The sequence below is a fragment of the Dreissena polymorpha genome, chromosome 5 (assembly GCF_020536995.1).
Source record: "Dreissena polymorpha isolate Duluth1 chromosome 5, UMN_Dpol_1.0, whole genome shotgun sequence".
In the NCBI taxonomy this organism is placed as follows: Eukaryota; Metazoa; Mollusca; class Bivalvia; order Myida; family Dreissenidae; genus Dreissena; species Dreissena polymorpha.
In genome coordinates this window covers 61,734,845-61,747,957 of record NC_068359.1, presented here as the reverse complement: position 1 = coordinate 61,747,957, position 13,113 = coordinate 61,734,845, and the positions used below count along the sequence as shown (strand labels likewise).

Sequence of the window (13,113 nt, the reverse complement as noted above, 5' to 3'; positions counted from 1 at the left end):
TGAAAAAAAATATTTCACTATCAAATATATATATATAACAAGGTATGCAACTCAAAATCACCCGAAAACGGGGTGCATCGCTTTGAACAGTCATATCTTCATCAATTGTGCAGCGATTTTCACGATCTCGGTCTTATTTAACGCAGAAATGATTTCCCTTCTGGAAATGTATATGTCTTGCAATATTTTTACAAATGCTGGGTCAACTTTTAAGAAATAACACGATACACAACACGCATGACCCAGTTGACAGTGATCATGCTGTCTTTATGAATGAAATCTTCAGTTGTAAAGACACACCTCCGCATTGGACCAATGAAATCACTCGTATGTTTAAAATGTCAGTTAGTTGAAATGTATGTAAACAAAGGTTTCAAACGGCGCTGGACAGTTAGTCTTGATGCAGAATGTATCGACAAGAACGGTAATAATGTTTTTTTCATACGTTTTATTGAATTATGGTATCGAACTACATGAACTTTGTAGGGAAGTTGCCCTTTACTCCGTGAAGATTTCATTCATAAAGACAGCATGATCACTGTCAACTGGGTCATGCGTGTTGTGTATCGTGTTATTTCTTAAAAGTTGACCCAGCATTTGTAAAAATATTGCAAGACATATACATTTCCAGAAAGGAAATTCATTTCTGCGTTGAATAAGACCGAGATCGTGAAAATCGCTGCACAATTGATGAAGATATGGTTGTTCAAAGCGATGCACCCCGTTTTCGGGTGATTTTGAGTTGCATACCTTGTTATATATATATTTGATAGTGATTTTTTTTTTTTTCAGAAAAGTTTATTTTTCGTTATAATATGATTATTTATCATTCAAAATGATGTTTTCACTAATTAATATCATAGCCACACGCTACCCACCTGTGATTTAGCCTGGGACGCCCAAGTGATAAGCGCAATAACCACAAAGCGTTGTGTTAATCGGGCAGCCCGTTATCAATAAATTGTGCGATATGATACTGTGTCGCTAAAATATTTTAAATGTCAAGTTGCATTGGGTTATACAGCTGGTGTGATAAAACATAATAACATCTATGTCACGGTAAACGACATACATATGTATGCACTCGCTTTAACTTTAAAATATATATATGATCTTCGTTTATAGTCTTTATTTAGGATTGTATATCATTCTGTTGAATGACCTCTTCAGACTATCGCAGTGCCTATCTCTATTGCGTGTCGTATATTCGTCTATATTTATTTTTATATTTAGGTGCGATAAAACAATTCACGTCGCCAATATTTTTTGCCCAAATATATTGATTAAGTGTAAAGTGTTCCAAGTGACCATGTGCTATATTTTGTTCCATCTTAGTTGCAGATAAAGAACGTTAACACGTATTAGCATATATAGGTAAATTAGAATACGTCCATTTGCAACAAAAGGTTAGAGTTTACGCTATACTGCAACATTGAAAACAGAGATAAGATGATGCAGGACCTTACTTTCTGCCTTTGGCAAACAGTACTGCAGTTGGAAAACAGAGCGAACCCGCTATCGATTAGACTTGATTTTCAGAGCTAAGGCGTTTTAACCCTTTCAGTGCGGGAACCGAATTTTAAAGGCCTTTGCAAACAGTTTGGATCCAGATGAGACGCCACAGAACGTGGCGTCTCATCTGGATCCAAACTGTTTGCTATTCTGATAGTATTCTTTGAAAAAAAAATGAAGAAAATGCTTATTTTACAAATTCAGCAGACGACATTTTAGCAGACGACAAATTTCCCAGCATGCAAAGGGTTAACACTGTTTACGCTTACTCGGACTCGCTTTCTCACAAGCATTTTACCGCATCTATTAATAGCCTCATATTATGAATGACCTGTGCTGAGCAAAATTACCACGTGATTAAGACGCAGCAGATAGTAGACTTTTTTAATCATTCATACACATTCTCTTCCGCGACACGTATATTTCTAACACTGTGTACTGATTCTTTTCTATATACGCTCCGTTCTAAAATATTCCATTTAACACGATATTCACATGATATGTCCATGTGTGACTGAATATTGTTGAAGAACTCAAACCTCTGGCATAAATTATACAACTCTTTCTCGGCGCGGATGCGGCAGATGCGGCATTTATCAGGTTTATCGTAGTTACGAAAACTGGCTTGAAACGAGTGATATTAACCTTATTTTTTCGCAAGCGAACAACTAAATATGGTAGACTTTTTACGGCCCGGCTTTATAATTTTTATAGAGATAACTTTTTCCTACATCTTGTACTGTACTTACACTATACAGAGTTACGTTTTCTTATATGATAATTCAGCCAGAAGAGAAAAGGAGCTTTGATATTGTATTGCAATAAATCTCAAGAAGTAATTGTGAAATTAGAAAAGAAAAAAAATATTACTAGTATCAGTCTATTGACAGACTATAAAAATGGCTGCGTCACTCGATAAAATATTATTTTATATTATCTTTCGTGAATTAAAATCGATATTCGACTAAATCAAACAATTATCCTCCATATAGTATAGCATGGTATTCGTTTCAATATTAATTCAGCTACAAAGACATATTACCGGTAATAAAGATTTTAAACTATGCGATCATAAGTAACATGTTGAGATGAACATATTTAAATATAGTTGTGGTTACAAGAACATACTAGTTAGGTCATGTTATATACTGTTAATTTTGTTCGCATGATCGATCTTTATACGCAAATAAACAAATCTTAGTACTCCTGATGCTTGACTATGAAACACAACTGTTTAAATTCCTACCGATGACCTAACACTAACCCTAACCCTAACCTTAACCCTCTAACCCCCCTTGCGCAATACATACCATGCCTCGCCCGTTGTAGTTTTCCGCCTCCCTTCGCAATGCACTAAAACTCACATGTACAATAACCAATAAAAAAAATAGTATTTCTTAAGTTAACATCAAATCAGCTTCCGCAAACTTGCTGTTGTAATTCAGACAAGTTCACCGTGAAAAAATTCGTGGACGATAAGTTTTTCCATTTAGAGCTTGAAAGCACAATATGGCACTTTAAAGGAATATTTAAATGCATTACATCAGAAGCGTTTTCAATCATAAACACTATAAAAAGAATCAAAGGTGGAATTTACGTAAACACGGACCAACTGGGATTCGAACCAACGCAGTGACAATATAATAGTGAGCAATGGATCCAGAGTCTAACGCCTTACCGATTGCGTCACAGGGGCATATTGCTTATCATGAAGAATACACATATTTAACTTAAATCAGTCAAGTTTTTGGCCATTTTTTTTCAATTTTCTTGTGTAACATTTTGTTTTAGCACTGCGTCATTTTCTGTCAGTTGCCAGTTCTATCATCAACGTTCTTTTATCAATTGCATTGACTATTAAAAAGAAAAGACTTGAACTTCTTTATATCAAACAGTTTAATAGATCTAAGCGGGATATCATAATTTAAAATTATGATGTAAACAAAGATTCTTACCACCTGAAACGGCCTCGGATTAAACTCGACGCCGGCCATAAAGAGGAGAATTCCAATAAAGGCGAAAACACCAACCACCCGAAGTGTGTCTAGGTCCAAAATAGACCCAGACCTGGCCGTAAAACACCCGATCCTCGCTCGGTACGTTCCGATGTCCACAATGATTGTTACATCGAAGTGTACAGTGCGACGCTTTGTTTTATATAAGGATTTTCCTATTTGGCATCAATTGAAGTTATTAAAATGAAATAATTATCTGCCTAAACATGAACCAATTGTACTCAATGATAATATTTGTTTGTAATTATCAAAGTGCCTTAAATTCATTATATTGCCTCAATTTCTTATAGATCTATAGATTTTATTCTTTGACATACATTTTCCTTTTTTACCTTGTAATCTCAACATTGCTCTGCAAATATTAGCCGAGGCAACTGCATCGGTGTGCCTCAGCGTGGCTACGGCGCTGCCAATAATTGAGCAAAGCGGTGATAGTAAAGACCAAGCAGGAAAGATAACTCAACTAGGATAACAGACGAATTCACCAATACCGAGTTGTCTTCCTGTTGTCTTCCTCTTGAGGGTCGATTGAGAGTTTTGAACGGTTCATTACATGCTATATTGATGTAAAACATTATATCCTTTTTTTCGTACTATAACAATAAAATGCCACCTTGAATTTCATGTCTTTTAATATTTTGACAAGTTTCAATGAAAGATCATGCTGTTCCGAAATTCATGTTCAATCGTGCGTGTGTGTCGTGACAAAACATACAGTCATGTGAATTTAAAAAAGTTGACCTCAAACTGTTTGTTTACTGTATTGAAAAGGCGTATCGAACCAAGTTTAAATAAATGTTATAAAATAGCATACAGTTCATGATATATTTATACTATGTGTGTCAACTGGTCCAAGCGTATAATATGCACCCAGCGCGACCCGTCCGTATTTATTTTAGAATACATTTATATCAAGCGGTTAAAACTGGATTCAAATGGAACCTTTTCTTCTTCGCTCTCATCGCTTAATTTGTAAAACCAATTACGATATAAAATTAGTATAATTTGCAAAGGCTTTACTGCCATGTATAAGTTAACAAAATGCCATGTATAAGCTAGCATTCACAGGGTATGCCGTCCTACTACCTACTACTAAGAACGTGTCTTATTGGATTTTTCGGACACCGCGACCTATAATTAACCCATTTATGCCTAGTGAAATCTCCCATCCTTCTAAAGTGGATCATTTTATTTCCAAAATTAGGGGTGTCTATTATATTTATTTCTGTATTTAGAATATTTCTTACAGAAATTTCTTAAAGCAATCAGCGCAGGCCCTGATGAGACGCCGCATCATGTGGCGTCTCATCTGGGTCTACGCTGTTTGCCAAGGCCTTTTTTCTAGGCGCTAGGCATAACTGGGTTAATTAAAGATTAACAAAACTCGTTATATAATAAATATTTTACATCAGGCACCTGTAAAATTGTTCATAAATACGATCCGTGCTATAAAACATGAAGATAGAATGTCTTTAACTTTATTTCAATCGGAAATTTCATTTCCAACAGTTATTAAAAGTTTGCATGGCCTCAAGTTTGAAAAATTGTGCAATTCTATTTAAAAAAAAAGTCGAAACATATCTAGGCAAAACTTAATCTTTAACAGCGACGCCGAAAATTTTAAAGAAAAAGGCAAGTTTGACCGACAAACCAACCTTATTTATCGGAGTAGCTGTTTTACTCAGGTTTTGACCTGTATTGGCCTACACATGCAGCCAATCAAAGTTTTGATTTTTTCCCGCCACTAGCCCCGAATAAATGTATTTTATGTCTGTATTTAAGAAAAGTAAAACTAGAGAGAGATATAGTCTGACTTTGTTCTATCAAAAACTATCGCAATTATGTCAGATATAAATGTGAGATTTAAATGTTCGTTAAGAAAACAACATCTTAATAAAATATTTAAATACCATATATTTTTATCGTGAATAAAAAATATGTGTATTCATACAATTTTTTGTCAGTTTACATAGTATGATCAGACGTAGTATCATTCATATCTAAATACAAAAGCGTTCAGTTTAGATATACATGTACATGTATAAAAGGGACTTGCTAAATGATTTGTAAATTTTCGAAAAAAATAATATCAGGTGATTTAACTGACCAAAATGTAGTACCGGTATATCAAAAAGTTTTAAAAAAAATAACAAAGAAGAAACTGCGCCTGCCATGGGTTTCGAACCCGTGACAGCTAAAAGCAAAATTTACGCAATATATTGCAATTCAAATGATACGAAGCTAATGCAGGTATTTGCTAAATAATTGAGGAAAAGTATGACAAACGCTTTATTATTTTTGCGAAAAGTTTGATAATGATCATTTAACAAATAGATCATTTACATTTTTTTTCATCAGGAGTAGTTTTTTGTAGGTTTGAAAATAATGCATACATTTTTTTAATCTTTCGCATTTTTTAGTTTGCCAAATTGTGCACGGGTCTTTTAAATGGATATTGCCTGTATGTCTTATATTGCCTGTATGTCTGATATTGCCTGTATGTCTTATATTGCCTGTATGTCTTATATTGCCTGTATGTCTTATATTGCCTGTATGTCTTATATTGCCTGTATGTCTTATATTGCCTGTATGTCTTATATTGCCTGTATGTCTTATATTGCCTGTATGTCTTATATTGCCTGTATGTCTTATATTGCCTGTATGTCTTATATTGCCTGTATGTCTTATATTGCCTGTATGTCTTATATTGCCTGTATGTCTTATATTGCCTGTATGTCTTATATTGCCTGTATGTCTTATATTGCCTGTATGTCTTATATTGCCTGTATGTCTTATATTGCCTGTATGTCTTATATTGCCTGTATGTCTTATATTGCCTGTATGTCTTATATTGCCTGTATGTCTTATATTGCCTGTATGCTTATATTGCCTGTATGTCTTATATTGCCTGTATGTCTTATATTGCCTGTATGTCTTATATTGCCTGTATGTCTTATATTGCCTGTATGTCTTATATTGCCTGTATGTCTTATATTGCCTGTATGTCTTATATTGCCTGTATGTCTTATATTGCCTGTATGTCTTATATTGCCTGTATGTCTTATATTGCCTGTATGTCTTATATTGCCTGTATGTCTTATATTGCCTGTATGTCTTATATTGCCTGTATGTCTTATATTGCCTGTATGTCTTATATTGCCTGTATGTCTTATATTGCCTGTATGTCTTATATTGCCTGTATGTCTTATATTGCCTGTATGTCTTATATTGCCTGTATGTCTTATATTGCCTGTATGTCTTATATTGCCTGTATGTCTTATATTGCCTGTATGTCTTATATTGCCTGTATGTCTTATATTGCCTGTATGTCTTATATTGCCTGTATGTCTTATATTGCCTGTATGTCTTATATTGCCTGTATGTCTTATATTGCCTGTATGTCTTATATTGCCTGTATGTCTTATATTGCCTGTATGTCTTATATTGCCTGTATGTCTTATATTGCCTGTATGTCTTATATTGCCTGTATGTCTTATATTGCCTGTATGTCTTATATTGGCCTGTATGTCTTATATGCCTGTATTCTTATATTGCCTGTATGTCTTATATTGCCTGTATGTCTTATATTGCCTGTATGTCTTATATGCCTGTATGTCTTATATTGCCTGTATGTCTTATATTGCCTGTATGTCTTATATTGCCTGTATGTCTTATATTGCCTGTATGTCTTATATTGCCTGTATGTCTTATATTGCCTGTATGTCTTATATTGCCTGTATGTCTTATATTGCCTGTATTCTTATATTGCCTGTATGTCTTATATTGCCTGTATGTCTTATATTGCCTGTAGGTCTTATATTGCCTGTATGTCTTATATTGGGCCTGTATGTCTTATATTGCCTGTATGTCTTATATTGCCTGTATGTCTTATATTGCCTGTATGTCTTATATTGCCTGTATGTCTTATATTGCCTGTATGTCTTATATTGCCTGTATGTCTTATATTGCCTGTATGTCTTATATTGCCTGTATGGTCTTATATTGCCTGTATGTCTTATATTGCCTGTATGTCTTATATTGCCTGTATGTCTTATATTGCCTGTATGTCTTATATTGCCTGGTATGTCTTATATTGCCTGTATGTCTTATATTGCCTGTATGTCTTATATTGCCTGTATGTCTTATATTGCCTGTATGTCTTATATTGCCTGTATGTCTTATATTGCCTGTAGTCTTATATTGCCTGTATGTCTTATATTGCCTGTATGTCTTATATTGCCTGTATGTCTTATATTGCCTGTATGTCTTATATTGCCTGTATGTCTTATATTGCCTGTATGTCTTATATTGCCTGTATGTCTTATATTGCCTGTATGTCTTATATTGCCTGTATGTCTTATATTGCCTGTATGTCTTATATTGCCTGTATGTCTTATATTGCCTGTATGTCTTATATTGCCTGTAATGTCTTATATTGCCTGTATGTCTTATATTGCCTGTATGTCTTATATTGCCTGTAGGTCTTATATTGCCTGTATGTCTTATATTGCCTGGTATGTCTTATATTGCCTGTATGTCTTATATTGCCTGTATGTCTTATATTGCCTGTATGTCTTATATTGGCCTGTATGTCTTATATTGCCTGTATGTCTTATATTGCCTGTATGTCTTATATTGCCTGTATGTCTTATATTGCCTGTATGTCTTATATTGCCTGTATGTCTTATATTGCCTGTATGTCTTATATTGCCTGTATGTCTTATATTGCCTGTATGTCTTATATTGCCTGTATGTCTTATATTGCCTGTATGTCTTATATTGCCTGTATGTCTTATATTGCCTGTAATGTCTTATATTGCCTGTATGTCTTATATTGCCTGTATGTCTTATATTGCCTGTATGTCTTATATTGCCTGTATGTCTTATATGGCCTGTATGTCTTATATTGCCTGTATGTCTTATATTGCCTGTATGTCTTATATTGCCTGTATGTCTTATATTGCCTGTATGTCTTATATTGCCTGTATGTCTTATTGCCTGTATGTCTTATATTGCCTGTATGTCTTATATTGCCTGTATGTCTTATATTGCCTGTATGTCTTATATTGCCTGTATGTCTTATATTGCCTGTATGTCTTATATTGCCTGTATGTCTTATATTGCCTGTATGTCTTATATTGCCTGTATGTCTTATATTGCCTGTATGTCTTATATTGCCTGTATGTCTTATATTGCCTGTATGTCTTATATTGCCTGTATGTCTTATATTGCCTGTATGTCTTATATTGCCTGTATGTCTTATATTGCCTGTATTCTTATAGGCCTTATGTCTTATATTTTGCAAAATCAAGAATATGTAAGTGCACCAAAGTGCGTTTGAAATGAGATAAGTACTATGAGTGATTAATATATTTGTTTATATGTAATATGAGATATATTGCATAAAAACATACATGCAGTGTAAGTGGAAATAAAAACTGAAAAAAAAACACAACGTTATTGAACCTTCATTTTTAATTTCAGTATTTAGATATGTAATTTTAACCTATATAAAAAAAATACAAATCTGGATATACGCTGAAATAATTTTAAAAGATATTTTATTAATGTAATTGGACACAAAAAAGTTATTTTTTCGTTCACTTTTATCATGCTGGAATATAGTAAACTGACATAATTGGGTCTCGCATTCGCAACAAAAACCGCAACAAACGATTTAATTATGTATGTGGGTACATATAAACTGCATATGTTTTGACTGTGTATTTAAGGTAGCGCACCCCTAATGGGCACATATCCAAATATAATCTAATTAATTATTTTCTTAATCAGCATCATTTCACTGAACTACATGCAAATTTGTAGGTAGGCTTTCCATGCTTTTTTAAAAAAAATATACCGATTTTTTCAAAACCACCCCCACGCTCGGCTTTTGTCCAGTTTATTTTCACCCCTGGGGTATATAAAAGTTCCATAATTCATTCAAATTTCCAAATATGGGCATGCAGTTGGTGTGTACAGATGCTGTAAAGGTGTTTAAAATTTAAACAAGATGAAATAAGTATTCTTTTACAGACATTTATTTTTTACAAATTTTTATCTATGGAAGAGCGCAATGAAAGGTAAGTGATTTCAGCCAAGAAAAAATTGGGTCGGTTAAAAACAAAGTATCATAAAATTCAAAATAGTATCATTTAAGTCATATTTTAAACTTAGTTTTTATAGAAACACTATATACAGCAAAAATACCAAGAACTAGACAGGTTTACCACTTTACTTTTTGAAATAAAAATAAAAATGCAACATGCATGGTTCGTATTTTCAACAATAAATCACCCAATTTCGCCATAACGTTGTTTTAATTTTAATAATTGAAGAATGTGCATAAAAATTGCAACATATTTAACAATAAATATAGCTTATATGCCATATTAAATCAAATTACGTTAGAAAATAAATAAAACGCGTCGCAAAAAAGTATACGTCGTCGGCAGGATTCGAACCTGCGTGGGAATATCCCAAAAGATTTCTAGTATATCGCCTTAACCACTAGGCTACGGCATCTAATAGTAGGGGGGGTGTGTATTTGAGATTGATTTACAGGTCGTCCAGCGTCTTCTCGACTACAGATGTATCGACCTGCCCCTGTGACCCTTCAGGGGAGAAAATAAGGTCATATTATACATCATAGCACGATGGCCAATGAGACCTTAATGTGACTAGATGCTTTTTTTTTTTAATGGATTATGTAGTGGTTTGCCTTTTATCAAAATGGTTTTTGCAGTATTCCTATTATCTCTAGATTATCATTATCCTTATTGGCATTAATGTTAATTTCTTAAAGTTTGTGTGTGGTTTTTGTGCTCTCCACCCCAAGAGGTGTTAGTGGGGGTTCGAGCGGGATACAGAGGGCGCCCCGATTCCAGAGGCGCCCCTGGTTCTTTTAAGTGCCCGGTGTACAGCACCGATACACTGCACCCCCGTTTAACTTCCCTCGCGGAGGACTTGTTAGTACATAAACATAGATTAGTACAGATATTACTCTATTGCCCTGTGTCTTGGTGTAAATTCACATGGACTCTCTCTGTTGTGCTGTTGGATATTGTCAGGTGTTTAATGGTGTTGCAAGGGTCAGAATAGTTTTGAAGTTTAATATAGTAGAAAAGGGGCTGCGTTTGTGTGGTTGGACCGAGATGACTGATTGGTTGTTGGTGGTACAGGGAGGACAATATCTGGTTCTACACTTTCTTTCTTTGGGAGACAATTTTCACGCGCCTTTTTTTGTTTTTGAGAGAGAGAGAGAGAGCGCGCACGTTCTTCTTCCTGTTTATATTGCTAGTGGTTACACAGATGGTTATTATATGTATTAGTGCATTTTGTTCAGGAGTGAATAGATCTGGGATGTTAATGCTGACCATCCCTCTAATTCGATCTGATCCTCATAGTGACAAGGGTAATACGTGCAGGTTAGCAATACAAGGTTTACAATTCAACGTCAAACGTAACAAGGCACAGGCATGCAAGGAAAAAACTTACACTACTCTACAAGAAAACATCACCTACGCTACAGTAGGGGAAACAACAACAACAAATACCGTCACCATTCTCTTTTTATTTTTATTTTTGTCATGTTGGGTATGTCATGTCAACGGGGCCAGAGTGCACGGATGTCATGTCAACGGAGCCAGAGTGCACGGGCGAGAGATATCTCTTCAGGCGCGCCCTCTGGCCCAGCCGACACGCTCTACTCAACATGTTTAAGTCTTGTACATATGGGGAAAATGTTAACTAATCACATTTAATTACAACAATATTTACACCTATAGGGGTTGCAATGTGGGTAAATTTGCCCACGTACGCACTTACTGCGTCTTCCGATCCTGCGTGGAAGTATGTTGTCTGTGTCCCCTACCTTCGTCGTTGTTGCTGATTACAGCTTATGAGAAGGAAAGCGAGGGTCTCGCGGAACCCTGGGTTTTGTTACCTAGAGCGCTATTTGGTTGTAAAAGAAGGCTTAGAGCTTATCCATTACAGGATAGTATAGCATCATTTCTCTAATTATCATTTTATAGATATAATTATCATCATTGTTAATTTCAGATCTTGATCATTGTCGATGGAAATAAAGATCCTGAAGCAAATAGTTGATACTTATTTATGATCAAGACTGTGAAGACGACACCATGCCTGCAGTAAAGTGTCCGTTCCCTGACTGTGCCTACACAACAGCCGATCTAGATCCGGCCATCGTTGCGGCACTCATAACTGCCCACAGCGCCGTACACACATTGGCACCTGCCAAAACAGCCAGAGTAGAGAAAGTCAAGCGTCCTACAGTTACCGCCGCTGGATCCAGCGAGGACTGGGCCTACTTTCTCTCACGCTGGAATGATTATGTTGCTGCCACCAAACTGGATGGTCGAGACAAAGTGATCCAGTTGTTGGAATGTTGTGATGAACCTCTTCGGAGAGACCTAACGAGAACAACAGGTGGCAATCTAACTGACAAATCGGTGGACAATGTATTGGCAGCAATTCGTAAGCTAGCAGTGCGTGAAGAAAACACAATGGTGGCAAGAGTGACACTCCACAACATGAGACAAGATCGCGATGAATCTGTCCGCAACTTTGGTGCACGTCTGAGAGGACAGGCTGACATTTGCAAATTTGTGATTGACTGCAACAATTGTGCCGCCAAAGTTAATTACACTGAAGCAATCATGCGTGATGTTCTCACAAGAGGTGTTGCAGACCCTGACATTCAGCTTGACCTACTTGGTGATAAAAACCAGAACATGTCGCTAGAGGAAGTGTTCCAATTCGTGGAAGCCAAGGAAGCAGGAAAAAGGTCAGCTTCGAGACTTTTAGACTCCCATGCTGTTGGAGCAGCCACCAGTTACAAGAAGCAGCAACAGTCCAGCAGAGACACCCAAGAAGCTTGCTCCTACTGTGGCAAACGTGGCCACGGAAAGAAAAGAACTGCACAGGAACGCAAGACTCAGTGCCCAGCTTATGGCCACAGGTGTGCACAATGCAGACGTGAACACCACTTTGAGAGTGTGTGCCGTAGTGTGGACAATCCAAGGCGCCCTTCACACACTCAGCCCAAAAACCTTGACAAGGAAAGTGCTCTGTTTGACGCATTATGTACTGTAGATTCCTCTCAAATACAGCATCAGGATGTGAACATTGTGAACAATAATAAACACAGCATCCCGCTTGATCATCATGTCTATGACAACCTGTCTGACACTTGGATTCGCAGAAGCTCTAAGCCTCAACCATTCGTAAGAGTGTCTATACAGGCTCTTCCAGAGGACTACTAGGCACTTGGCATCAATCTTCCTAAACCGTCTCTAGCTACAGTGATACCGGCTATGGCTGATACCGGATGCCAGAGCTGCCTTGCCGGTCTCAAAGTTGTCCATCACCTTGGGTTACGTGAATCTGACCTAATCCCCGTGACAATGCGCATGCACACAGCGAACAACGATGGCATTAAAATTCTCGGTGCATTATTACTGCGGATGTCGAGCAAGGACTCTAGTGGTCAAGTAGTTGAAACCAGGCAGATGACATATGTTACTGACTCATCGGACAAACTTTTTCTGAGTCGAGAAGCCTG

General features: G+C 36.2%; 1 long non-coding RNA gene across 1 annotated transcript in view; it reads right to left on the bottom strand.

Moving 5' to 3' along the window:
* Window positions 1-563, bottom strand: part of LOC127831640 (uncharacterized) — a 228,176-nt gene extending 227,613 nt beyond the window's left edge. Inside the window, exon 1 of the long non-coding RNA XR_008026423.1 lies at window positions 301-563. This is a non-coding gene — a long non-coding RNA (uncharacterized LOC127831640). The remainder of the gene's footprint in view (window positions 1-300) is intronic.
* Between the last annotated feature and the right edge of the window lie 12,550 nt (window positions 564-13,113).